The sequence below is a fragment of the Anser anser genome, assembly GCF_964211835.1.
Source record: "Anser anser genome assembly, chromosome: 2".
NCBI classification, from domain to species: Eukaryota; Metazoa; Chordata; class Aves; order Anseriformes; family Anatidae; genus Anser; species Anser anser.
In genome coordinates, this window is record NC_139721.1 from 108,843,117 (window position 1) to 108,869,821 (window position 26,705).

The following is a 26,705-nucleotide window of genomic DNA, read 5'->3' on the forward strand; positions in this document are numbered from 1 at the left end:
TCACAAGCAGCCTGGCACAAGGCTTCTGCAGTTACAAGCCTGTGTTTTAAAGCCTCATTTAGACCTTAAATTGGACGTGGCATTTGTGATAGCTTTCTGAATGAGTTGCAGCCTTGGGAATCCGGTATCGTGTGAATCGAGATAGTATGTCACATCACTAGAGAGGAAACTAGCTGTTAACCATTGGGGGAATTGGTTAATTGTGGTATGGCAGAGGCATGAGATCGGAGCGTCTTCCTAAATCCCGAGCATGAATTTTACACGTACAGCTGCGTTTCTTTTCTGCCTGCTGGTTCGCTACGGGTATTATTGTCAGTGTTGCGTGGGGAGGGGCTTTTAAGTTTGCGATGAGACGCAGAAATGAGGAAGAATGCAGATATTTAAGGGTAGGTTTCTCAAGGTCCTTAAGCTCATTGCCTCTGCTGTTGGCTGTGGGGTTAATTGTGTTGAGCCAACACGGTCCAGAAGCGTTGGATCCTGCTGCTGGAGGCCAGGAGTGACACCCTGGATGTGCGCTTCTGCGCAGATGTGTGGGACTGAATCCTCAGTGTTTGTGAGAAGCATCATGTTAAAAGCAAGCTGGAGGAAAGAGAAAGAATGACAGTAGGTTTTAACATAGGATTAGGGTCTGATAACTTCTTGGCACAGATGCCCGACTCTGGGAAATGAGCCTTCAGGTTGCATTGTTGTACTCGCAGGAAAGTGTGCCAGCAGCACTGCGAGCACTGCCCTCTTTCCGTGCCTGCGGAGGTAAAGCAGAGAGATGCGGCTCCGTTCACCCTGGCCACAGGGCTAGAGCCGGTCCTGGCTTTGTTCTTCAGGGCGTGAGCTATTGTACTGCCCGAGTTTTCTTTTTCGATGGGTAACAATCGGATAATCCGGCTGCGCTGTGCCGGCACTTGGGGCTGGGTTGTGCTTGCCTTGGTGCACTGCGTGAGCTCCCAAAGTTGTGTAATTGCAAGTTTACTGTCATACTGCGGATGACTGATGGCATAATTTGTATTTTCAAAATACATGAAGGAGCTCAGCCTAATCAGGTGGTGTGGTAAATATTTCCCGGAGATAAAAACAGAGTATTAGGGCAGGGAACGGAGTTATAAACTTCCTTTAATGAGCTGCATATTGTTTGATCATGTTTTTTCATATACATGAGCTTCTGCATGCCAAATTCTAGTAATAATTGGCAGCTACTTCACAGTCCTAGAGAAATGATACTATAAATACTGGAAACAGTCAAAACGAGTAGATGTGTCAGTTTGCCTTTCAGACTAATGTGACTAACAGGTGATTAGCACAAACAGCAGAAGGCCCATTTGTTCTTCTCCTTGCTCCTGGAAATACAGGGAGAGGGGGAGCTGGAGGAGCGGAGAGGAGCGCTCGGCTCCCTGGACGACTAGCAGAGGTACCGCTGGCTGGCTTGGGTTACAGGTCTGGCTGGGCAGGCGTTTGACTTCCAAATCCGAGCAGTCCTGCTCACTTCTTGAAGTCCCTGACGTTAAGCACGTGAATGGATAGGTTTGGGGCTTGAAGGAGCCTCCTGGGCTTATTCGGGAGAATTTCCAGCAAAACCCGATGATGGAGGAAAACCCCCAAATTACAAGTGTTTTCTCACTTCCAGTGGGTAGCTCGTGGTGTTGATGGCATGTAAAGTGGAGGGAATCCGCGTCCATTTGTTCATACATGCTAGTAATCTTAAGTGTTCCAAAAAAGATGCAGCAAATGAAAATATCTCATGCCTTGCATGCTGATCAACTGCCATTATTTTTCAGAGACAGAGATTTTAAATAGCAAATGTTAATTTGAGGAGGCTTTTAAGATACATGGAAAGCACTTCTGAAAAAAATATTCAAATGGCAGTGAAGGATTTTTGTTTTCTGTTTAGCTTTTTTCTACAGTACGAATGTGCCTATACTAGGTGAAACTCACACTCATAGGGATTTGGCTGTGCGGGAAGGTATCCCTCCTTCACAATGTTTTATTGCAGATCAGCTTGTTTTTAATGATAGGGAGAAGATCCCAGTAATAACTGTGAAGAGGCCTAGGTATGATCATGGGTGGATGATTTTTTTTTTATAGAGTTTGGATGTCTCTCTGAAAATGCTACACTGCAGCTTTTGGGGCTGGATAATGCTCACAAGCAATGGAAGGGTGATTCCCACTTTTGAAGGGATTTTAGGCTGAGATTGTATGGTCTCTCGTATGGATTAGCATAAATCTAAAGGCACTTAATGGTCTTTGCTGATTTTTAAAATCTCTTACTTTGTGCTTAAAGCCTAAATTGGTTAATGTGGTTTATATTACATTTGAATATATACCCGGTCATCGAGGCATGTGCATTTTAGCATAAAATACGAGTCCAGGGACTAGCACAAGGAGGGGTTTTGTAGCTTTTCGGACACTGCAGTATTTCTTTTGAAGTGATTATGTGGTGATCATTAGCTCTATTTAGTAACATTCCCCTTGCTGAAAGCTGGATGTTGTTTTTTCCACCCCTTGGAAGGGAACTTGTGCAGTTAGTTTCCTCGCAAACCTCGGTGATTCTGCAGAGACTGGCTGCAGGGTTACTTTCATTTTGTGCGGGACGGTGGCGGTGGGAGAGTTACGTGGTGCTGCAGTCACTGGCTGTAGACACCAAAAAGAAACCCTGGGTGTGAGATCGAGGAATGTGTAAAGGACGGTGTGAGCTGAAGGTGTGCTCTGGTTGGCACTGGAAAATGAAGCTGTGTTGAGTTCTAGCTTTGGGATGACAGATGTTTGCAGGCTGAAAGCAGTTTTGTCCCAGGTCTGAATAATTGCTGAAGAGATTAGACTGCTCTCCAGCCCAAGCATCCTACATAAGTTGGAGGTTTGGTGTTTTTACTGTTTACAAACTGTTCACCAAAGCAAATAAAGCGTACATAATAATATGCACCATTGTGAATTTTCCACAAACTTAGCTTTGTTCCTGATGTTGTCATTATCTATCTTATATTATGAATCACATTAAAGGAAAATACCTTGTTTCAATTCTCCAGGGGAAAAACCCTTTTTCTACCTCACCTCCCTCTAAAAACCCCAGACACCTACTTGTCCTGTGTCATCTGAAGCAGATTTGAATCTGTTATCAGTACCTAAATCTACATATACACTTTTCCTGTCTTGCATAGGAACAAAATGTTGTCCCACTTTCTGTATTTGCAGTTGAGTGGTATCACAAACAAGTTACAGTAGTAAACTGAATGCGTTAAAGAAGTGGAACAGAGGAAAGATTACAATTTAATTCCCCAGAAAACATACCTAATATTATTCATGAGCAGAATGCAACTCACAGTAAGTAAAAGTAAAGCTGTGTTTCAAACCAGCATAAGTAAAATAGATCTCTCTGGGCAAGACTATGCTTGGATTTAGTGCTAATTAATCTCGCAGAATTGGCACTACAGTTTTGAATTTTAATATCAGGTCCGGTTGTTTACCTTTCTTGCCAATCCAACATTGCTTTTCATGGGCCAAGACTGATATTTTAGCTTGTTTTCTTTCCGGAGCATGCTATCTTTCTCTTAGTCTCCCTGTAATGACTTTGGAATCCGCTGGCCAGTTTCAGCTAAATTTAACAGAAAGGTTGAGATCACAAAGACCTTGAATTCCTAGCAGTTTTATGAAACAGACAGTTGGATGTAGGGCAGCGACAGAAATCGGTGACCTTTCTGAAGGAAAGGCTCGCCCATGTTGTTGCAGATGGGAGAGGGCTCCCAGGGCAGAGCTAGCTTTACTCAGATCGTGCCTCTTACCGTGCCAGAGGCAAAGGCACCAGAAACCAGCCTTCATGAACTCCACCACTACTCGGTCTTTTAAGGAGGGAGAGTATCTTTTGCTACACTGGCCCAATAAATGTCGTATTTTTAGGTTTCCAGCTTCCCTCTGTGTTCTGAGCCAGCAGCATGCTCCTTTCCCATGTTCTGCAGGTAGCAAATGGAACCAGAGGGAGACAAAGTGACGTGGCCGAGGCTGGATGGGAGGCGTAATGCAGTGCTGACCCCTGCATCTGGGCTTGGAGCTTAGAGCCCAGCCTGTGGGACCACTCACCTCTTCTGTCCTGTATTCAGAGTCCCTCATGAATGTGGTTTCAACACTCAGACCAGTTGTTAAAGGTCCAAAACCACCTCAGGTGGCTCTTGGAAATGCAAGGTGAGGGGTTAGGCACAAAGCTGCACTCTTAAAAATAAGCCCCACTAGAAAGCACGTGTCTCACTCGTGGAAACAATTGTCTTTGAGGGATACAAACAGACTGACGATGATTTTAAGAGAGGGGACACACAGCATGTTGGCAGTCGTGACAGGGCCAGGCTTCCCCCGCTGTCCTTGTCCTTTTCATTCATGAAAACGGACAGTGGTGGTGAAGTGAGATTGTGGATTTTACACATACTTCCTCCAGGTTTTGGCTTCCGGCTCGCAGTGAGCTCAGAGTTGTCTCGTGTGCGGAGGGTCAGTGGAAGGCACGTGAAGGAAGAGAGAAGCTTTCAAGAAGTATTCGGGTGCAAGGAAGGCGTTTCACTTGGCCTCGGCCAGGTCCTCAGCAGAGTGCTCAGTGTCATTCCTTGTCTGGAATTTGCTGTCAGGTCCAGAAAAGTTTAACAAAACCTGAGCAGAGGGAGCAACCAGCTTTAGTTTGTTTCCTGCACCAGGAATGCAAGGAGCTTTCCACCACCAGGTATTTCTCAGCAACTCCCAGTGAAACGCTTGTGTATTATGCTTTTGTTATTGCTAGGGGAAAAACGGCTTGTGAGGTAAAGATGCCTTTTTGCTTCTCGATAATGTTTTCAACAGATGTGGTGGACTGTGTGGATGTGTGGCTTCAGGGTGGTGGCCTGCAAACCTCCGGGGGTGGAAAAGGTAACTGAGAAAGTTAGACATCATGTCACAGGATCCTTAGCTTTCCTGCACTGAAAAAAGGTGGGATGACCGTCTTACTACTTAAATCAATTTTGAGGAATTTCAAGATTTTGGGGGTCTTTTTAATGACATTTGGAAAGAGCACGTAAGATCCACCATGAGAAAAATATCAGAGGATATTTGACTTAAGGTGGGATGTCAACGCAGTCACCTTACAAAAGCATTACTACCTGAAATTTTCTGCTGGCTGTTTTTGCAACTAGTGCCTAAAGTTTACCATTTTCATGGAGTTCAGTGGGGGAAAGGTAGTATTTTTTTCTTTCATATCTGTTTTGTTTTACTTTTTCCTTTCTATAACGATTCTTTACTGTATAGTTGGAAGAAGATGAGAAAGTATTTTAAAGGTAAAGTAGGATTAATTTTATAACTCCAGAAATTGTTAGTTATTGTAGCTCAAACTACTTTGTTCTCTCTTCTATCTCCATTATTCACTTTAAGATGCTATTGTTCCTGTCACTATTACACAGTTGTAATGTTAAATTAGAATATAATACTGTGTTCTTATTTTTCTGGTGGCATAATGATGCATGACAGCAAAATACTTTTTTTTTTTTTTAATGGTTATGACAACATTTGTAAGCGGCATGGAGTAAGTGGGGAAGATCTGTATGGCGGAGAATTTGATGCTGGGATCCTCAGGTTCACATCAGACAAATTTCAGGGTTGCTTTTACTTCTAAACAGTCAGGTCCCACTGACTGCATGCCCATTTGTAGCTTTAGTTGTGCTCCAGGAGAACATGTTGCTTCTAGTTTAGTTCCTCCCAAGAGGGATTCAGTTCATGTGCTCCAGGACCACCCCACAATGCAAGCAAAAGCTCAGGCAGGAGGGATCATCCGGAGGCTTGCTTCAAAAGCCATAGCCCTGAGCGGAGCAAAAGCAGAAATGTGGATGTGCCCTACAAAGAACCTGTGGGATAAAGGGATAGAAAGAAAGGTGTATTTCAGCAATCTGATCTCGTAGTTGTACCAGTTAGTAAAACACATTTCATAATTTTTCTTTCTTAATGTTCTTCCCTTTTTTTCGTAGTTATTACTGAAAGGGGAAGGTTGGTGTGAGTAGGCCTCAGAAAAGGAAGGTTGTTTTGAGAAGTTAGAAAGAAGAAATCTTCTACCGAAAGAGGGATCATATCTTCTTTTAGGAGCTTATACAATGGCAAGTGCACGTTAGATGCTTAACAAATAATGACCTATCCCTAACAGAGCACTCACATTTGTGTTTGACTTGCTGACGTTAGCATTAGCCACAGCAGACAGTGCTCACATCCTTAAATGAAAGAGGGTGCTCAGATCCTGCACTGAACCGAGGTTATCAGTCATTATAGGACGCTGGCTAGGCATCCGTAATTTAAAGGTGGGCTCTTTTTGGTGTGTGTCCTGAGGCAGGGAAGGAACATACGGTGTGGTGAGATGTAATGTCATATTATTGCTAGCATGACTTTGGAAAATATATGATGTTACCTTAGAGAGTAGGTGTGAGAGCCAGTCTGGCAGATGTGACAGTCCTGCTTTCTGGATCTGACAGTTGGCAGCCCGAAGAGCTTACTACCAAACCTGTAATTTATTGAAGTACTCGTATTACGATTTGTGCTGAAGAAAAGGAAGTAGAAGTAGAGATGACAGAGGCAGTAGCACAGTGCTTTAAGGAAAGGAAACAAAAAAAAAAAGCCTGGGCAAGTAGGCTTATGTAAAAGCTTCATCTATTTCAGCGTCTTGTCTCTCCTTGATTAAAAGAGTAGATTTGGCTGCAATAGCCAACCATGCTTTGTAGCCAACCAACTCACTTAACCCAGGCAGAGGACAACATTTGTTCTTTGCCTGGAAGATTTTATTTGCTGGCCAGGCTGCCAGCATAGTCTTGCTAATCTTAAAATGAGACCATTTGTTAACTACAGTGGTGCTGAGCTGGTTGTGGCTTAGTCAAATTTCTGTTCTAAAAAAAGCTTGTGGTCAAACCTCCAAAGTTTCCTGCAACAAAGGTCGCCACAGGTTTCTACTGAAGCGTCCTGTTTTCTCTGTGGCACTGGAGATATTTAAATGTATACGGAATATGGATTGTGTAATCTCCGTATGTACCAGCAAATGAACGCATCTCAAAATCCAACCTCGTATAGCTAGAAGGAAGGCGAGCTGGTGTAAGTAAAGCAGAAATAGTAGGAAAAATACCAGATTCATCTCTCCCAAAGAACGTGTTTCTTCTTTGTTCTACAGCCCTTGAATTTGAAGAGCTCAGAATGTACCTGGATACTGCAGATCATGTCATACTTCATTTTCTTAACATCTCTTTCGAAACTATACGTGGTGTTTAGCAGAGAGAGACACTAACTTGTTGCTTTTCGGGGGCAGAGCACTGAAGTTTTACAAAAGGTACTGCTTTCCAGGCCAGGTCATCCTGCGAGGCTGTGAGCAGGTGGTGTTCAGGTGTTTGTATCTTGGCACTGTTGGCTTTCAGAAGAAGTGAGAGGAGGAGGTTTGCACCTCGGTGAGTGCAGGTGGTTGTACGGCAGGTCCGCTTGTGGCAGGATGAGTCTCAGATGCATTTCTCCCAAATGTTGGCGCTGTACTCAGATCCTGGGATAATGAGGTACTTACAAAGGTGCCCAGGAGAGTCTGAGGTCAGTGTGTGGGGAGGCAAGGCTGATTATGACCTGGAAAGAAGACCTAACATCCTTCTGGGTAAGCGGGAGAGCATGGCTCTCTATCACCTTTTCTGCAGATGTGGGGACAAGAATCCTCCCATTGATGGGACAGGAAGTATGCAATGAGCCTGGTGCTGCCGTTTCCCCATCCTTCATAGCTTGTCCCAATATTCAGCGTACCCCAAATCCAAAAATGTGGCTAGGAGAATCACCTTCCCCTCCCCATCCACAGGAAACATAAGCTGAGTCTTTTTCTGTAGCTCGTCCTGGGGTTTAATTTCTTTCTTTTCTCGATTCTTTGTTTCCACTGCCTTGGTTTTTCATTGGTTTTGATCATAGTCAAGTCATGCTAAAATAATTAATGTGCCAGTTGACTGGAATGGAAAATCAGCTCAGTCCATGCAGAGCTTTGAGAAAAGCACAAGTGCAAAATGAGGGAAGGCTGGGGTGAGAGGGGGGTCCCGCTGATGGCATTTTGCCAGGTTGCAACTCTTGGGAGGTTTTCTTAACGTCTCTGTCTGCCAAAGCAAGGTGGATTGTCTGTCTCAGCTCGCATTAAAAAGCAAAATATTTCTGCTTTGTAGCTGCAGAACAGCACAGCACCTGTTGCATTCCTCTGGCTCTGGAGGCAGAGGGAAATACCTTGAGATTTTTGTCTGGCCTCAGAGCTTGTGAGGGAAGTAGCACGTTTGGGGGAGATACGTGCTGATTGATCATCACTGAATTTCCGGGGTACTGTAGCAGTACAGCATGCTGTAGGTTTGATGCAACGCTGTTTTTAGGGAACTGTGGCCAAATTCAGCTTCTTTGCAGCTGGTAGGGTCAATGCCATGTGTGCGGGAGGAGGCAAGGGGATCCGTACTTCAGAATAAGTCTGAAGTCTGTAATAACGGTGCACTACCTCATTTATCACACGAGAAGAATGAAAGGAGCTGACAAAATACTCGTCTAATTTGCTTGAAGCTGCATCCATTTCTCCAGAAGGGGGAGAGTGGAGTAGTCGGATGCTGGGAGGAATGTGCCTGATGCAGGACTGTCCTTCCTCCCTGCCTCGAGCTGAGGCACGGTGCAGGAAAATCAAGGCATTTAGAACTGGGCTGTCAAATCTACTTGCACGTGTTTTTGCAAAGTCCATCACATCTGACTGTTGAGTGTGCGACCGAATCGTTCCGCGTTAAGATTTTACTGTTGTTTTTAATAGCGTTCAGTTAATGTGATCAAATGTCATAAATGCACAGAGGTGCGAGCCGCGAGCAGCTGGTCGCTGCAGGAAGAGCACACGTGCACATGGCAGGCCTGCCACTGTCTTCTGAGCTTGAAATTTGGCTCACAGTATCGTGATGTGGCAAAAAGAAAAAAAAAAAAATGGAGGGCAAGATCAGTTTAAAGTTTTTTTGCTACACTGAATTTTTAGCGTTTTATCCTTGGTTGCATAAACTGTATGTAACCCCCTTTTTTTTTTTTTTGAAAACCAAAAAAATCCTTCCATCACATTTAAACCACTTTCTGTTTGGCAAACCCAGATTTGTTGCTCCTTTTTCTGTAAAGATCAGATGGGTAATGGGAGCTGCACAGCAAATTAATGTATGCTACTCGAGATAGTAAAATGCAGGGCTACAATAGGCCTTTTCTCAGCAGCTGTAAAGCTGTTGTGTGACTACAGTGGATCCATTCAGTCTCCCCCACGCTCGCCGGCAGCACCCAAGAGAAGGGAGTCGTACGAGCAGAATGAATGTCCAGCAACACAGCTCCAGAGAGGGACGGACTGATGCCCGACTCCTCGTTTTGGCTTACAGGGTCGTTTTCTGGGGACGTGAAGTTTCAGTTTCAGATGAGTTAAGAGGTACCTGTAAGCTTGTCCGTGTTACCACGTTATCCACTAATTCAGCAGGGCTGTCGTGTCTCTTGCAGCGAACCGCTGAGCTGGGGGAGCGCTGTTATCTTCACCGTGGAGAAAGGGGAAACTGAGGCACAGGAAAATGGGGGTTAAGCGATGATGTGCATTAGGAGCCAAACTCTGGTACTTAAAAGGCGCTGGAGAAGCTCAAGTGTCATTTACAGCTATTTCAGCCCTTCAGGAAGCGTCACGTATCATTTGCCCGTAGGTCACGCAAAAAGTCTGGAGGGTAGCTGGGAATCTGTCCCTCAACCAAGAGTATTTGTCTCTGTAACAGAACATTAAAAATGTAAGTGTGTACGTGAGAGGAGGAGGATTTTACACTGATTTCGATCTTAATATAGAGTCCCCAGCCACCATGTACTTGAATCGGGGAAAAAATGAGAGGCAGAAGCTGCTTGATTCAGTGGGGTGACACTCCGTAAAATAGTCCTTCTAACACTTTTTCTTAAATTAAGAATCGTTTCTAGGTGGCATGAGTCATGGACAGATTGTCCTCGTTTCACTTTGAACTTCCAGCCTTCGCTGGATTTGTGTCACAGCTTCAGAGGGCTTTGTCCTCTTCCTACAAGTCTGTAGGCTCGGCTGCTGCAGCCTTTACTCATGTCGAGTGAGAGGAGGCTCCTTGGAGAAAGCAGAAACACAACATAAGAGAGAAGAAACACGGTGGAGCGGGGCACCAGGGTAACTTAAACAGAGTATTTTGGGGTTTGTTCGTAGTGTAAGCAGCTTTGGGGAATGGTGAAGTAGGTGCAGCCCCTGTGCAGGTATTAAGGGAAGTCCCCTTTGCCCCTTCTTTGTGCATTGGTCTTTGTTCTGAGTTTGGGGTTGTTTGCTGGGGGCAGGGACGGAAAAGAAGCCATGAGGAAAGCTTTACTTTTTGAATTTCTGACCACTTTTGGGAAAGTTGTATTTTCTGATGTACAACAACAGAGGGCTGTGGATAGTGTCTCCATTTCTTAATTAAAAGCAATGGAAAAAATTATTCAGAGCTGTCTGTCTGTCACAGCTGAGGGGGGGAAAAAAGCAAAATTTTGGCTTAAATTCACACAAGGTGAGACTCTCTTCTTTGTCACGTTGTGAAAGTTTGTTGGCTTCAATGGGGATAGTCACAGGTGTAGCCGCGGGAATGGTTTGCCGCTCAGGGCTGTTGCAGCGCCAGGCTGAATATCGTTGGCGGAGCTAAAAATGGTGGGGAGGGAATAACTCGGATGCCTCTGATCCAGAGGGGCCATGCAAATGCAGGAGCACGCTCTCCAAGGGAAAGTGAACTCTGCACTGGCTGGCAGCGTCTGCTGCTCGTAGCCAAGGGATTTTCCTGCTGACAGAGCCCAGTTTGGTGGCTTACAGCTGCTGGGCTGTGTCACTGCAGGTACGGGAGAGGGAGGGAGAAGGGCAGATCTGCGGGGCAGGGGGCAGAAAGCGTGCTGGTGCAGCACAGCAGCACGCCTGTCACCTCCAGACCCATTCAGACCTTTTTTGGCGATGGTGGAGAATGTCAAAATTGCTCGTGTTAGGGACCTGCCAGTTTCTCTTACTCATTTGCTTCGTCGCTCCTCCTCCTCCCTTCCTTCCTCCCTCTCTTCGGCCGGGCTGGGTCGTGTAGTGCAAACTCTGCGCAGGTTCTCCAGCACGGCCGCTGCTTCCCCACGCCCGTACTGCAAACATACGCAGGAACTGGATGTAGGGAGCTGGACGTCTACACAGCATTAGTAGTAATAACATTACTAGTCATAACCATAATAATAATAAAACCGATGATTACTCGCCCGTCTAACAGTTCGATACTTTACATAATGATATTTTTTTTTCATGATTTGCATCTCTGGGCTTTCTTCCCTTTTTTCCTTCATTATTTTGTGGAGTCTGGTTATATACCAGATCATATGTTAAATGAGTACTTTGTAGCATGCTACCATACAGATTTCAAAAATAACATGGTTTTGAGTGGTCTCAAATAGCTGTTTTTTTTGTGTTTTGTTTTTTTTTTTATTATTTATTTTTAAGTACAGCCCACAGGAGAGTGCTTCTGCTGTGGGGAGTTATCACACTTGCTTTAGATAATGAAATATACATTGGAGAAAGGTCAGGGATTTCCCCTGAGCCACCCACCAATCACTTGAAATGACATTTTCATTCTGAGTGTTTCTTGGTTTGTTTTTGTTTAAGATCCTGGAGCCCGGGGAAGAGTTTTAAAGCAAAACATCAGATAAAAAGGCTGCAACATCTCACGTGAGAGAGGGGATAGAAGAAAAGAGACTTACAATAGCATCCTGAAACACTCATATGGTTTGAGGTGAGTGATTGGAGGGTCTTGCCATAGTTACAGTTAGTTTGTAATTAAGTTACTCATTGTTTACCTCAGAGTGTCATGATATGTCTGTCTGTGGCAATAAAAACAGCTGAGAGAGGGAAGCAGAGAAATTTAATGGCAAATCCAGAAACAGCAGTCAAAATATATAATGCACTTATCTTTTTGAAAATGGGCCCCATGAGTTCCAATCCTGCAAACAGTCGATTGTTGTAACATTTGTCAGGGTCGAACCCTGTTTAAATCAATGAGGCTATTCTCCCTGAAAGTTAGGCATGTGCCTAAGTATTTCCAAGTTTGGCATCTATATAACATGGAAACTCTGCAGAAGAAAGCTACTGAATGAAATACAATGCACAGACAAAAATGCATATACAGATATCTTACTGTTGGTGATAATGTCATGAGCAATCTGATTTTACAGCATTCTTAAATGATACATTTGTATTATATACATAGTTCTCATTTTTCTGTTTAAGCACCTTGTTGGTGCTTACCAAACTTCTTAACAGAGCCTTTAAGTTCACCACCAGCTTTAATAATATGTCCACCCTAATTGCTTCATCAGTGTGACTTTGAACAAGTTGAGTTAAAAGTATGAAGAAAATAATGTTGCTTTTCATAACTAGAGTTGCAAATTGCACTTGGATGTTTGAATAGCAGCAGAACTAAGAGTTCCCTGACTGAGGCTGAATTGTGTTGTCTTGAGTTATTAACTATCTTTAGTAAAGACAACTAACTATGAATTGCGATGAAAAGCCCACCTTTTCCCTCTGGTCTTTGCTGTGTTTTTTCTTCATTTCTCTCATTAGAAAAGAATGACCTCTGAGTCTTTTTTTGATTTTGTTTTTGTTCAGCAAAGAGCAAATGTTACAGTTGTAAAACCAGCCACTTAAATGTTGCCTAAATGAAAACAGAAAAAGAAAAAGAAAAAAAATTAAAATTCAAGTTATTTATTCCCTTCTGCCCCATGAGTATGCTGAAGAAGACGAAATTGCTGTAAGAAACCCGCAGAGTGAAAAGGACCAACATAACATGGAAGAAGCAGAGGATATAGCCTCACCACTGTGCAGAATATCGAAACCCTTTGGCTTGTGGCATTTGCAGACATTTGTTGCTTACCAGGTTGCAGAAGAGAGGAGAACATAGCTGGCCCCTGGTGATTGCTCTGTATTTGCTTTGTAGGAATAGAGCTATTAAATTTCTTTTGAAATCAACAGGCTCTCTGCAGGGAGCTAAATATTTCCTTTCTGGTCAGTGGACTAGAGCCATTGCTTGGGAAATTGTACTAGTCCTGTAGGCATTTGTACTGATTTATCCAAAAAGTTAGAAACTTTTGCAAATCAGTGTAGACAACCCCTTTTTATATGCAGTGCTTGCGTTAGGGACTGTGAACCCAAACAGAAATACACGACTCTTTCAGTAGGAGTCTGAGGCAATTTTTGTAGTTGTGAGATGAGGTATTAATGCAAATATATTTGCAACTGCTGCAGTATGACATTTAAGAGCTGTGGTTCTTACCCTCCCCACCTTTCTTTTCTCCTCTCTCCTCCTGTCCCTGCAGCTCAGGTGGGAAAACACTTGCTCTCTGGAGCTCACCCTTTTTCAGGCACAGGATGGCAACTGTGGCCAGCCTGAGCTGGTGAGAGTGGGAGGGTGAGCCACAGCGGACCATGTGTGCTATCTCTGAGCCCACCTTGCTTTCTCTCAGTCCCCCTTTCCTAGTGGCAAGCATTCCTTCTTAGCTCTGTTGTGCACGAGTCACCACACTTTTATTCCTGTCTTTTTCATTCATGTCAGACCAGGATAAAACATGTGATTTTCCTTTCACAGCAGCGTTCTTGCTGCTCTCTGAGGAAGCTCACGTTGAAGTTCAGGGGAAGGTATCTTCACAGCATCTGCGTAGCCTTTATAATCATTCGATCAGCTCTCGGTTGCAGTCACAAAATTGTTGAGTCTTGTTTAGTTTTTGTTGTGTTCGGGAGTGGAGGAGCTTGTTGGCAGAGTATTAAAGAAAGAGAGGTTCTTTGGTGGCAAGAGATGCATTTTAAGATATATTAAATTGTACTGCTACTCCTGCCCTTTCTTGATGCTTGTTTTCAGCATGTGAAGAAATAATGCCCCCATCTGCGTGCCCAGAGAAGGTCCTGTGATGCGTGCCAGGGAGTTGTGTGGGTGCAGAGCAGGTGGAGGGACCGACTTTCTCCTGCCTTGTGCTTTTCTCTGGGACCAAATATGGGGGACTGAGCCTGCCCAAATTAAACACATGCCTGTTTTGTTTTGCCTTTCTTTGCTCTTCTTTCAGCTGTCAGTGTGCCATGTTCAGATGGCTGTGATCAGTCGCAAATTGTCCCCCGTCCATGCTCCTCAGCTCTCCTAAACCATTAGTTTAGTGGAGCTCTTCAACAAAGATGGCACCAGTTCGATTTTTTTTTTCCCTAGCTAATGGAAAAAGAGGTTGTTTGTTTGTTTGTTTGTGTTTTTCCCCTCAAGTCAGCTGCATTTGTTCCCAAAGCAACTTGTGTTAAGTGGAAATGAGGCTTTGATAATATGTGTGCTTGCTGGAGACTTGCTTAGATTTTTTCCCTGTATATGGATCTTTTCAATGGGGCGCCTCTATTGTGCAGCAGAAAGAAAGTGCACGGGCTGCCAGGCACATAATGGAATTGTTCATTTGTTTATGTAAGTGTGTGTAAGCCTTTGTGAAGAGGAGGTGGTGGGGACAGAGAATGGAGACCTTCACTGCGGGGAGCTGCGAGTGTCGTGGCACAGCCCAGGGCCCCTGTTCAGCAGGACACGGCCATATCTGTGATGCTACTGGTGCACGTGTTGTGTTTAATACTGCTGGGCATCACCTGGGATTTTCGCTTCTGAGCCTGTCACACAAAAAGGGGTGAAGCCAATGCGGCCGTTGACTATGCTGGCTCTAAACCACATAAGGCAAAATATTCAAAAGCTGTAATATTTCCAACGCTTTCCTTTAAACCATGTGCACTGGCTTTCAAACGGGTAATGTAAATATGAAACATGCCAATACTGTGCTTCCTCACTGTGAGGCTATTTATTATAAAGGATGCATGGTTTAAGTCATTTTAGCATGGATTAGATAAGAGCTTGAACCAGGCCTTGGCTCCAGGCCCACCAGCAGCTTTGCGAAAGGCAGGGTCCCAAGCTAAAGCCAGTGGTTCAGGCAGTTCCTACTAGAGCCTGATTTTAGTCCGTAAAATGGGAGTTGCCAGAAGTTTTAAACTGAGGCTTTTAAACAAGTTCTTGACTTCTCTTTCCTCACCCACCGCTCTTCTCCAGCTGACTGCGAAAGCGCACCCGCCGCCTTCTCCAAGCCACTGGGGCCAGGACACATCAGCGCAGGGAGCGGAGAGGGGGCCTCTTTGGTGACTGCTGTTACACAGCCATGTGCTTTTTGTCCACAGCAGTTTTTCTGCTGATTTAGGCCTTCCCTTCTGGGAGCACAGTGGAGGTGTTGGAGGTAGGACCCTGAAGTTTCCCAGAAATCAAGAAACAGTCGATCGGTCTGGTGCGGAGCAAACCAGGCCACAGTGACTGGGCTCCCCACCTCTCATAGCCCTCTCTTGTGAGGGCTATTACCACAGCTTAATTACAGATACAAAAAAAAATGTAAAAAAAAATAATTGTAAAAAAGAAATTCATAAAGCCCAAACTTCTCTTTACTTTCTAGATCCAGGACTCTGTTCTTATCCATCCCCTTCTCCTTTGCCCTTGGACATGACATTTTAGGACTTTTCAGTCTCTAGCTGCACAGTTACTGGAGAGATGTTTGGTTACGTGTTATTTTACACATCTGTTATGTACGTCAGAGAGTCGAGTCCTGCACCCAGAGACTTTATGTGGATTTGCAGCACTCCCTGTGGGACTTTGAATCCATAAACCAACGAATGGCTTATGAGGATACAAAAATATAGTCTTTCAACCTACTGCATATATTCCTGCTATAGTCATCTTTGTGTTTGGCAGAGAAAAGCTGGTATGTGGAAGACTAGAAGCACTGGTGAACTGGGAAGTATTATGATATGACAGTTAATTTGCTCCCTCCTAAAAGCATTGTCTTTCTGGTTGGCAGTAAGAAAATAGTTTTCATGGTGATTCAAATATCTCAGAGAGAGGCTGCCTAAAGAGCTGATGTTGCATATTTCAAGCGTAGCTTTAGAGTTGCGGCACTGTGGGGAGATGCTGAGTACCTGTAGCAGCACTGGTAGCTGAAGCAAAGCTGAGGCTTTGCAGTTTGGACCAGAGAATCTGTACTGTTTGCAGCCTGTAGAGGAAACGTGTTAGAATTTAGGTATCTTTCAATTGAACAGTGTTTCCTTCTCTGCTAACCTCACTGTTCAGACTTCTGCATTTCTTCTCCTCTGTATGCTAGTTCTGCAAGTGCATAAAGCTTCAAGAAACTGTTTGGCTGCTTAGCCAGTTGTTTTTGTTTTTTTCACGATCCATGTAGAAACCAAATTTTATAGAAGTTATTTCTATGAATGACGAACTAGAACTACCAGTTAGTGTGCCATGCATGCCAGTCAGCAGACGGGCTGAGTTGTGACTTGGTTGTGGCTGGTGGGACTGTGCTGGCAGTCCTTGGGCAGAGCACTGGGGAAGAACGTCGCCCGTAAACTTGTGTGCACGTTGCCTCCTGTTTCGGTGATGTATAGCGGAGTGACTGCTTGCCATCTCAGGAGGGGAGTCGAACGGGTCGTAATGGCAGTACATGTCATCCGATGCTTGGGACCCTCCTGCTAATCTCCTCTTAAAAAAACATTGGTAGAGGGTTAGAGGCAGCTGGGTAAGGCAGCACTGAGGAGCTGGAATGGGAGGATTTGCAAGACTGCAAAAACTGTTTTCCCCTGCCAGACGGCTCAGCAGCTGGAGCCCATGTGGGAGCGCCCTGCTGCCGAGCAGGGGTCTCTGTGCTCCGGTGCAGGGGAGCCGTGGACGTGAGGTGAAGATGTCCCACCCCACGGGCTGGGAGTCCTTCGGCAGCCAGCTGCCCTCTCCTTGCTGGCTCTGTTACGTGCCCAGAACATGGTTGCAGCGGACAGGGTGCTGCAGCTGCTTTGTTTGAAATGATAATATTTTCTGCTGTTACTGGGGAATACTGCAGTATTTTTTGTAATTACGGGCTGCGTGCCAGTAATGTACAATAACATTTTGCTCTTCCTGTCCGGTTGCTACTGTAGGCATTCATTCCAACTTGGGCTGCGTTTGCAGTACATGGTATTTTTTCTAGACTCTGCTCATTATCTATTGTGGATATTTTTGGATTATTCATTTCTACCCACGTCTGTCCATACAAATCTATCTCAGAAAGCACTTCAGAGAGTGACAGTCTCCATTGAACAAGCAATTGTTGTGGCTTTCACAGAATTACGTTCTTGTGAAAGTATGAGGCAAGAACGAGATGAAAATGAAGATGAATATTGCTTTGTAAGTTTAAAAACGGTTATGGCTTTAAAAATGTTTGAGGCAGAGATGAGGCTAGCCTTCCTTTGACTGATCACAAGCATATTTAGCATTAAAGACCTGGTCTGCACCGAGCTGTAGGTGGCTGAAACCTCTGGGACGGCAGAATCTGCGAGACATCTACCATTGTTGGAGCCTGTAATGATTCTCCACAGCTTTGGTTTTAAGTATTTTTCTTATTTCCAGAGGAAAGTAATCGTAACTTGGAATACAGTTAGTGGCATTCATGCCAGCGATTGTTTATTAAGGTTGTCATGGTCTGGAGATGAAATTTTTGTGAAAGGGAAATTAAAGTCCTAGACATCAGAGTTCACAGCTAGTCAGCCTGCACGCAGCTTGTTTCTGGAAGGTAGAGGTTGAGTCCAAGAAGAGGAGAAGGAGGCAAAGCACGAAGGAGACAATTAATTTGTTTTCTGGTAAATTTGGAATAAAATAGTGTGTGTTATACAGAAAGGATTGTGCTATTTTTCATGTGTAATTTTAGTGTCCTTGTACTGTGCTGACTCACCAAACTACTTCAGTTTCAGTCTGCATTTGGTTTAAATTACCTTAGAGGCCTGCATTTGCATGCTGCTCTGTGAAGTGCTCCTCGTCTGCAGTCCAGATCGCTTTTTTTCTTTCTTTCTTCTTTTTTTTTTTCTTCAGCATTTCAACTGACTTGCCTTTTTTCGTTCTCCAGGTCTCTGTTTCACTAGCATTTGCAGCCAATCACTGTGTGCCTTCTTGGGCCCTGTGATAGGCAAAAAACATGTTGCAGTAACAGATAGAACAAGGAGTGAATCACTGCTTTCTGCCTTTCAATTAGATTACCTAAACCACTACGCAGGAGCATTCCTTTTTGTATGATATAGCAGCATGATTATCTCACTGCCTTGACGGAGCAGTGGTGGAAGTGAATATAATTCTTCTCCTATTACATCTTTAATGAGCTACAATTAAAAATAGTGTGTTGGCGTGCCAGTGTAGATGTGTTATTCGCAGAACTTTATTGAAGCCACTTCTGATGTTATATTTGGTCGACATCATGGTTTTCTGAAAACCTTAAGAATTAAACAGCAGAAAAATCTGTTTTGCTAGCTGAAAGCTAATTGGACAGTAAAATATATCAACTAAAAAGCTACAAGGTCTGTACTGAGTCTTTTAGGGCAAATCTTGTACTCTATAGTAAATTTTTTTAAAAAAATCTCCCAATGCAACAGGTTTCTACAGAGCTCCAGCTGGGTACTAGGTCTCTTGACACCTGTGGCAGTAAGTCTGAGTCACAGATAGCACAAAGCTGTGAATCCTAATACTCTCAGTATTCAAAAGCACACCTACGTAGGAGTTTAATTTCAAGTGCTTCTTTTAGCTCTATTTTTTTTCATCCCCAAAAACTAACAAAATTTAAGAGTCATTCTTAGAATTTTGTAGAGAAAATTTTCTCAGCACTTGTGGCTTTGTGAAGGATTGACATCACTTAGGGATTAGAAAATAGTGCTGTCAATTTTAGCTTGACGGCATTCCATTCTGTGCTCCAAAAACCTGATGAATAACAATGGATGAGTCAAAGATTTCTTGGAATTTTCTCTCTCTCTTTTTTTTTTTCTCTTGTGCAATTCCATTGCCATTTTTAGCATGGAGGGCAGTTCTCCAAAGAATGTCTGTGTGCTTGAACTGTGATTTCTTGAAAATTCAGAATGAAATCGACCTGAGTGTCAGACAATAAAAAAAGGTTGTATGTATTTTGGTAACATTATGTGAGCTTGATTGAGGAATTCGCTGGAAAAGGCAGGATGTGTTTTCTGGAAACTTGTTGCATCCCTGCTTGAGCAGTGTGGCTATCTGCCTATCATGCTGCTTCATTATGTTGTGATGAGATACTGCTTAATTATTTTCTGTGTCTTCTCAGATGTGGTCAGGGAAGTTGCCTGACAAAACAAATTATCTGTGGATTTGGGAGACTTTAATTCAATTTTTTGCTGCACTGCAAGTCCACTGTATGATCTTGGACAAACTTCTTAAACTATACAGTTTGTGGTCATTAAAGTACTCTGAGTGTGGGCTGCTCCATTTTTATTTTTATTTTGTGAAAAGCTAGTTCTCAGGCAGGTGAGTCCATGTTATTGCTTAGTTTATCAGGAATGATGTTTCCGCCATAAGGGAGAAGTCAGAAACACTGGGAAACAGAGGTAGACAAAATAGTATTGCCCCTCTTGGTCAACACTTGGATCAGCTTAAAGCAGCTGTTGAAGTACAGCATCCTTCTGTCTTCGCCTCAGTTTGAATCCTAGTGTGAAAAATGAGGATTATGTCACTTCTGTGTTTTAGCAGGATGCTGAGAGTAGCAGTGCTAAGGACTGAGAATTGTGTAGATACTACTGGTACGTCAGTGATGTAGTGTGTTAAAGTTAGGCAATATTGTCAGCTGATTCTGGCAAAATAATTGGGATTACCATGAGTGAAATTATTAACTCTGCATATTTGTTTTTCAAACTGCAGAAGTGGCCTGTACCAGGTGTATTGTGACATGTCAGAACGAATGGGTGAAGTACGAAGCCTTCAGAAGAATGAAATTTCTGAAAAGAAATCGAAGGGGAAAACAGGTTAAAATGATTGCAAAGGGAGGATCCATAGGTTTTTCTTCTTTACAATAGATAGCTTGTATTTTACTTAAAAATTGAGAAAAAAAAAAGCAAAAAAAAAGCAAGTGTCCCCTTAAGAGCTACTGTGTCAAATTTGAAGAATGATTTGAATTCAGTCATTAAAGTGTGAAATGGAAGGATTTTAGTTCTGCTTTAAATTATGCATCTCAAATTAACCTTAGCTGCAGAGTCTCTGCTGACGCCCCCGTAATGACACATTATTGGTACTAATGGCTTCTTTGTGACTCGAGATACAAACAGACGTTCTAGACAGAAACATTTAGGCTTCGAACTAAATAAGATGCAAGGCATGCATTTCCACCTTGGTTTTCTAGTGACGAAGTCCTGCTCTCCTGGTGGCTGGTGGGCTGGTGCTCATGAGCTGTTCTTCCCAGTTTCTAGGCTCTGCTCATCATCCTGGAAGTCGCGGGCAGCTGAGTAAAAACCTTCTTCTCAAGCTTGGAAGAGCAGGAGAGCCATAAATTTGAAATGAGCGTGGAGCCCAGCCAGAAATCAAGTGTTGTAGAGAAGCAGGACAAAGCCTGGAATGTGGGCACGGGATGCAGAGGGAACTTCTAGCAGATGATCATCTTGGGAGGAAAAGGACCCAAAATTGTGAGGGAAATGGAGAAGAGAAGCCAGGATTTAAGAAGAAAGTTGCTAAATAAGGGAGGGGTGAGATTAATAGATAATATAAAGAGCGGTGGTTTGTTAACCCGTTGTGTGCCCTGCTGACGTGACAAGGAACCCTATTTTTGGAGCTCTGTACGCTTCAGCTTCTCTGAGGCTCACAGGCATCATGTGAAGAACTCCACCTGTACCTGGAATTTCACCCACAGGTTTTACAGTTTCCAGTGTGCTGCTGCTGTCTCTCTCTCCAAGAATTATAGTTACTACCTGCACAGAGCTACTGGGTGGGCAGCCGGAACAAGTGAGTGGCTGAGCCAGGGGATCTGCATACAGAACACATGCAGAGTTGTACGTGGTGATGAAAGAGGAGTGACTTGGCAAGAGAGGGCCAAAACTTAGAGCCTAGCTTTAGACCATCCCAAGGATGATTCTTTAGTTGGTGGTTTTGATCCGTTATGGATGTGCCTGCCCTGGCTGCATGGTGCTGCGTGACTTACCATGGGGTCAGCTCTCAGCACAGAGTGCTGGGGAGTAATCATGCAGTATTCTGGATCCTAGGTGGGGTTGCATTTAACTATGTAAAATCAAATACAAGTAAGTATTCAAATGCCTCCTTGTATTTCTGAAAGGAAACATGTTCCTGAACTGGGGCCCATGACTTTTTTTTAAAAAATGGGAATGCTAATATGTCACATTTCCTAATGCATAAGAGATATCTGTATGAATATTTGAAACACCAGCTAGGATTGCCAGAGTAATAGAACAGAAAGTGTTTTGTTATTTTTCTTTTCTGTGCATTTTTGTTGATTAATAAATTTATTGATTTCATCCATTAATTTAGAGTAGGTATCCTAAACATTATTGCAAATTATAAAGGCTCTGCTTTACATTTATAAGCTCTTGAGAGTGCTGATGGAGTGAAAAGAAGTCAGAATTCAATAACAAAGGCTTGAATAATACCTAGTATTTTTTATCAAATACGTTTGTAAAATATTAGTGCTTTTGTTTTTCCTGATTGCTAATTCAAGAAATACTCACTTGCTATTCATTATGAATGGCCTAGTAGCACATGCTTTTATTTTCCATCTTTTCCAATAATCTACCTCATATTTTCCATTCTATTTGTAGTTACCTTAAGCTGGCTGGAGACAGTGGGAATATATTATGTGAGTGGGAGAGAAGAACTTCACTGTTAAAGAGATAGCAGTCCTTCTGAAACCATGAGTGAAAAAAACACAAAAGTTCTGAAATGGAGATCTTAACAGCACAAACAGATGTAATCCAAGAGATCTGAAGTAGGAATTGTATTAAATTTCACACACATGCACACACAAAGAATCTTTTTCATTTCTAAGCTCAAATTTCTTCTGATTTTTTAAATTTTCCATATGATTTACTTTTAATTCATTAACGTCTTTTCTCATTTTTTTTCCTACCTTCAGAAATAATGTGGTTTATGAATATGCTAGAATGCAAATTTGAACACTAAAATTGTTAGGCCAGTGTTGTCATAATGCTTTTTAGGGCCATGTTTCTCTGTTTTCCAGCTATGATGAACAATTTGTCATGACACTTGAATTAGTATCATGTGTTTTGTTTGGTGCTATTGTTCTAGCCATGCTTGAAATATGTATTTTCTTTTGGATGCAATAGTATGATGACTGGGGATAAATGATATTTAATCTATTGAGTTATGTTATCTTCTGGGTGTTTGTGACATGTCACATCTGATGGCATATGCGACCTTCTTCTCCATCTCTGGTTGGCTGTGTAATCTGTGCTTAGTTGTCATTTTACACATTATTAACATCACAGGAACTGTAACTGATGACGAAAAGGAACATAAAATACAATGGGTGCCCAGGATGCATTTACTTTTTGTCTTTTATTGTTTGGTTTGGATGTGGTTTGGGCTGGATGGTGTGTTAATTTTTATTTATTTATTTTAAGCTGTGTGTTTTTTCTTCTCCAGTGAACAATGGGAGTGTAGCAGTGCTGTCAACCAAGGCCTCTCCGTTCATCCACATACGAGCAATAAAAGCCTCTTATGTAGCGTTTTTCTAATACTTTACAAATAGGAGCTTATCCTTCGCAGTGTCAAGCAACTCTTCTGCATGTGTGCTGACCCCCGAACAACGTTTTGTTCGCAACAGGAGTCAGCCCTGTGTGTGTGTATCTGGTGCTGTTGGCAGCCTCCGTTGTGAGGTGGAGTTGTGTTTTTGAAGTCACCTTCCTCTGCCTGCTGGCTACAGGCATTGCCAAATCTTTACTGGTGAGAAAGAGTTACTCTGGCTATAGATGTGGCCGCTCACTGGTCTAGGTTTTAGCTCTGGTTCTAGGAAACAGTTACCTCTCTGGGCTTACTTCAAGGTGCCTTACCCTGGTGCCATCCCACAAAGTGAGCTGTGGAAATTGCTGCACAGAGGGATGTAGCATAGCTGTCTCAATATGAAAAGTGCTCTATGAAATTGTTCCACTTACTGTTGCTACATGTAACACCTACAATGACTATAAATGAAGGATATTGGAGGGAAAAATCATATTACTTCAGTTAGTTTACTTTGTGCATATTTGACAGCCCTCTGTGTAGTCAGTTACATAATTTCCTGGGATAGTCAGATTTCTCTTTATTTGTGTGGCTCTTTCTCTCAGCAATAAGGGAAAGAAAATACATTAAGAATAAGAAAATGTGACTGTAAGGCCAGGAAAAATTGTCAGCAGCGTCTAGAAGAGATCTAAGTATGTGGAGCTGCTCTTGACTCATCTTCCAAAAGCAACTCAATTCCGGAATAACAGTGCCCTTTCAGGCTTTATTTCAAGATGGTGTGGTTGTACTTAGGCAGGAATTACAAGGATCGATAACAAGCCCAACACATCTTTTCTTTTCGTGACAGGTTCACTCATTGCCATCAGAGAACGTTGGTCAGCATAAATGCAAGAAGCAGTAATCAGCACGGATGGGTTTTTGTCTCCATTGTAGCATGCATTTCAGGTTTCACCGTTCGATGTGGTGGGTTTGCACCCGTTGTCCATTGGGAAGGTTGAGATGTTTTCCCCATTCGCCTTCCTCTCTTGCTTTTATACTTCCACTCTGAGGTGGGGATGGGCTGCCTGGTGTCTGTCCAAGGACTGAGCAAGGCAGGGAGAGCAAGCCTAGCCTAAAAGATGAGAGAATGGTTGTCTGAGATACCAGTGTTTTACGAGGTGCATTTTTGCTGCGTATCCTGCTTAGGAGCTAGCGAGCAGGATTTTCCCTGCCCGAGTGTCAGGAGCTCTGGTGCGCTGGGGCTGAATGTGGGGTTTCTTTTCCTGGAGGGAATGTCCCCTGCTTTCCCTGCATTTCGACAGTGTCGGTAACCGGTGCGTGCGCTGTTGTGTTTTTGTCATCTGCCTTCCTTGGTTAACTGCGGCTCTGTGACTTTTTAACCTGTTGTCCATAGGCCCTTGTTTTACAAGCTCATTAAGGTGGCCAGGATGGCAAAAGCAGCCGTCCTGCCCCCCTCCCGCCCCCTTGGGTGCTCGTTAGATCGCTTCCTTGTGCTGACATAAGCGTTGTGTAGTCGTGCTCCGAGCCAGGCCTGGGAAACGATCCAAGTTAAAAATAATCCCTCAAGAAAAAGAAAAAAAAATCAGCAGGATCTGTTCCCGGATCCAGCTCATCGGTGTGTAGTGTCTGCCCGAGGAAGCCGGGCTCTCCTCAGAAAGCTGCTTATCCTTCCTTGTGTCTGTCAGCCCCGGATGCACTGTTGGTAATTTCCAAAGCTGGGAGGCAGTTGGAGCCAAATTTACCTGAAAGGCACCATTTTTGAAGGTGTGAAGATCCCTTGAGTTTAGTGAAAGGGTAGACCCCAGTCAACTCTCCCCAGTGACAGAAAGCTGTCAGCAGGAGCTCAGCCACTGTCCTTGGGCCTCCTTATGAGGCACGGTCCTGGCGTCCCTGTCAGGGGTGAAGTGCATCCATTTTGGGGCGCCTGTTGCACCACCGACAGGAGAGTGCGGTGCTCTCTGGGGATGACTGTTCATTTCCAGGGTCAGGAACAGTTCGCCTCCTAGATCCTGAGCATCCCGGGAGGCTACACCTCCAAGTGTGGGGTAGGTTTTTTGGTTTTATGTTTTTATTACATGCTTTATTTTTTCATGCCCTCTAGGCAATTGATATTTCCAGAAGCTGGGTGAGTTCTGAGGTGAGACTCCCTTCATTTTATGTCTGGGCAGCCCAGCTATTAAACCCTGAAGCCAAACAAGTCTTTCTAGCCCCACCTCTATATGCCCCAAATGTTAGGTAGCACCTCTGTGCCCTCTTGGCTTTGGGCTCCCACCCCACGGGGCCGTGCCCTCTCTGGCCACGGTGCCCACATTTCACCTGCACGGCCTTCCCCGCTGCTTGGGGAGCCCCGCTCCGCTGTGCTCCGCCACGGAGGAGCTCGTATGAAGACACACATTGTGGTTTCCTGCTGTTTTGCTTTGTAACCAGTCCACTGGTAAATATAGCTTGCGTGTGGTTATAAATTCATTCTCTCATTATGGGCGGTTGTTGTGCAATAATTATGTAGAAATTACGGCCGAGGATTGTTGTGGATGATTTTTGTTTGGTTGGTTTTGTTTGTTTTGTTTATATATTTGTTTATTTAGTGCTTGATGTGCCCTTCAGTGGACAAGTAGGCTTTGGTGTCTCTCCTAACTATGAGCAGGGCCGCAAGCAGGTGTCTGTCGGGATTCGGGGTGTGCACAGGCACCATCTCGCGGGCTGCTGACTTCGTGTGACTCCCTTTATGATGCTGCCTGGGCACTGCAAGGCAAACCTGGCCCTGCCTTACTCAGACACCTTCTTCTTCATCCTCTTCCTCCTCAGGCAGACATTGTGTGCCATCTTACAGGTTCTGTACAGGGTCTCTGGCTCAGGCTCTGGTTGGATGTGGAATGAAAATAGGGGTGTGTTTTTTCTTTTTTCTTTTTTCCTTTTCCTTTATTTAAAATTCCAGTCAAGCAGATCCAGAACAACACTGCTTGTCCCTGCTGTGTTCTCATTTTCCTCCCATCCCTCCTTTAATTTTAAATTATCCCCTGCGCTGTGTTTGCAGGCCATATGTGTCCTTTGAACTCTGAAGAAGCTGTGCCAAAAGGAAGCCTTCCTCTTCTCCCCTCCTCCCATCATGGAGCCGCTCTTAGATAATTGCAATTAGTGTACAATGTGGAGCAAACCCGGGAGTGAAGTTCGTGGGTGAGTGTGTGCAAATTTCTTGAGAACTTCAGGAATGCTTGCACTTGGTCTTTGCTTTTTAAACCTGCTGAAATCCTTCAAGAGCTAAGCGACCGCTGCTGCTCGGGGAGGTGTTTATAACCCGAATTCGCCTACCGCGCCCCTCGCAAGGCGCAGCAAAGGCTGGAGCCGCTGGCAGGAAGCCACAGCTCCGTCGGGGCCGCTGAGCGGAGGAAGGTGGAGCTGCCTTTCATTGTGTTACCATGCTCGGCAGAAATCGGGCAGGAGAATAAGTGGCTTTACAAGCACGCTGCAGTGCCATAGCCCTCCAGCTATGTTCCAGGGGAGAGGAAGGGAGGTTGCGTGCTGCAGACTTAGGGGAGTGGGAAAGGTAACCTCGTGCTGCTACACAAAAGGCAGGGGAGTACCTGGCTTTGTTTGCAAACTGGGGAGAAGAGGGGTGCCTTGCTCTGCCAACCTACAGGTGGTTACCATCAGTGCCAACTCAGCGGGAGGGAACAGCTCCTAAACGGGGTTCACTTTTGTATTAGTCTTCAGTTTTCAAAGGGGATGTCCCCCTTGGAGAAGTGTGGCAGGAAGCAGATGCCTTTTGGGTCCCCTAGAGAAGTGTCTTGTACATTCCGCCAGGTTTCTGACCTCATTTCTCAAAGGAGTTTTAAATGGGGAGAAACAAGAGTATTAATTAGTGCCTCATTAAGTACTTGTAGTCAACTATGATAATTTTCTTGAAAGGATAATGTATTAGATGAATAAAAATACTCTCCATTTAAAAATGAATACAAAGTCATTTTAAACCACAAAGATTATTGTACATCCCTGAAAAATTAATATGATTAAAGCAAAATATATTTAATAAATTAAAAAGACCCTCTTAGGCTGTTTAACTTGTTGGTCTCTAATTAATTATTCCCATATCTAGTACTTTAGGACTTAAACCTTACCTGCAGGACCAGGAAATAATTGCCCAAC

The 26,705-nt window shown here is 43.9% G+C and overlaps 1 protein-coding gene and 1 long non-coding RNA gene across 18 annotated transcripts in view; one reads left to right on the forward strand and one right to left on the reverse strand.

Annotated features, from left to right (window-relative positions):
- The window catches only part of ATXN1 (ataxin 1), a 219,417-nt gene that overhangs the window by 49,237 nt on the left and 143,475 nt on the right, over positions 1–26,705 (forward strand). For 9 of the 17 annotated variants that reach the window (XM_083826834.1, XM_083826846.1, XM_083826851.1 and 6 more), the window contains 2 exons: positions 11,633–11,759; positions 25,597–25,736. The exons of 2 other annotated variants lie outside the window; for them this stretch is intronic. The gene's annotated coding sequence lies outside the window, so the exon portion shown is untranslated. The remainder of the gene's footprint in view (positions 1–11,632; positions 11,760–25,596; positions 25,737–26,705) is intronic. 6 more of the 17 variants (XM_083826835.1, XM_083826845.1, XM_083826836.1 and 3 more) reach the window with 2 other exon arrangements.
- LOC310895455 lies at positions 19,686–25,588 on the reverse strand. The gene is made up of 2 exons (XR_014580703.1): positions 20,208–25,588; positions 19,686–19,819 (listed from the first exon to the last, which is right to left on the reverse strand). It is a non-coding gene; the product is annotated as an uncharacterized lncRNA (long non-coding RNA).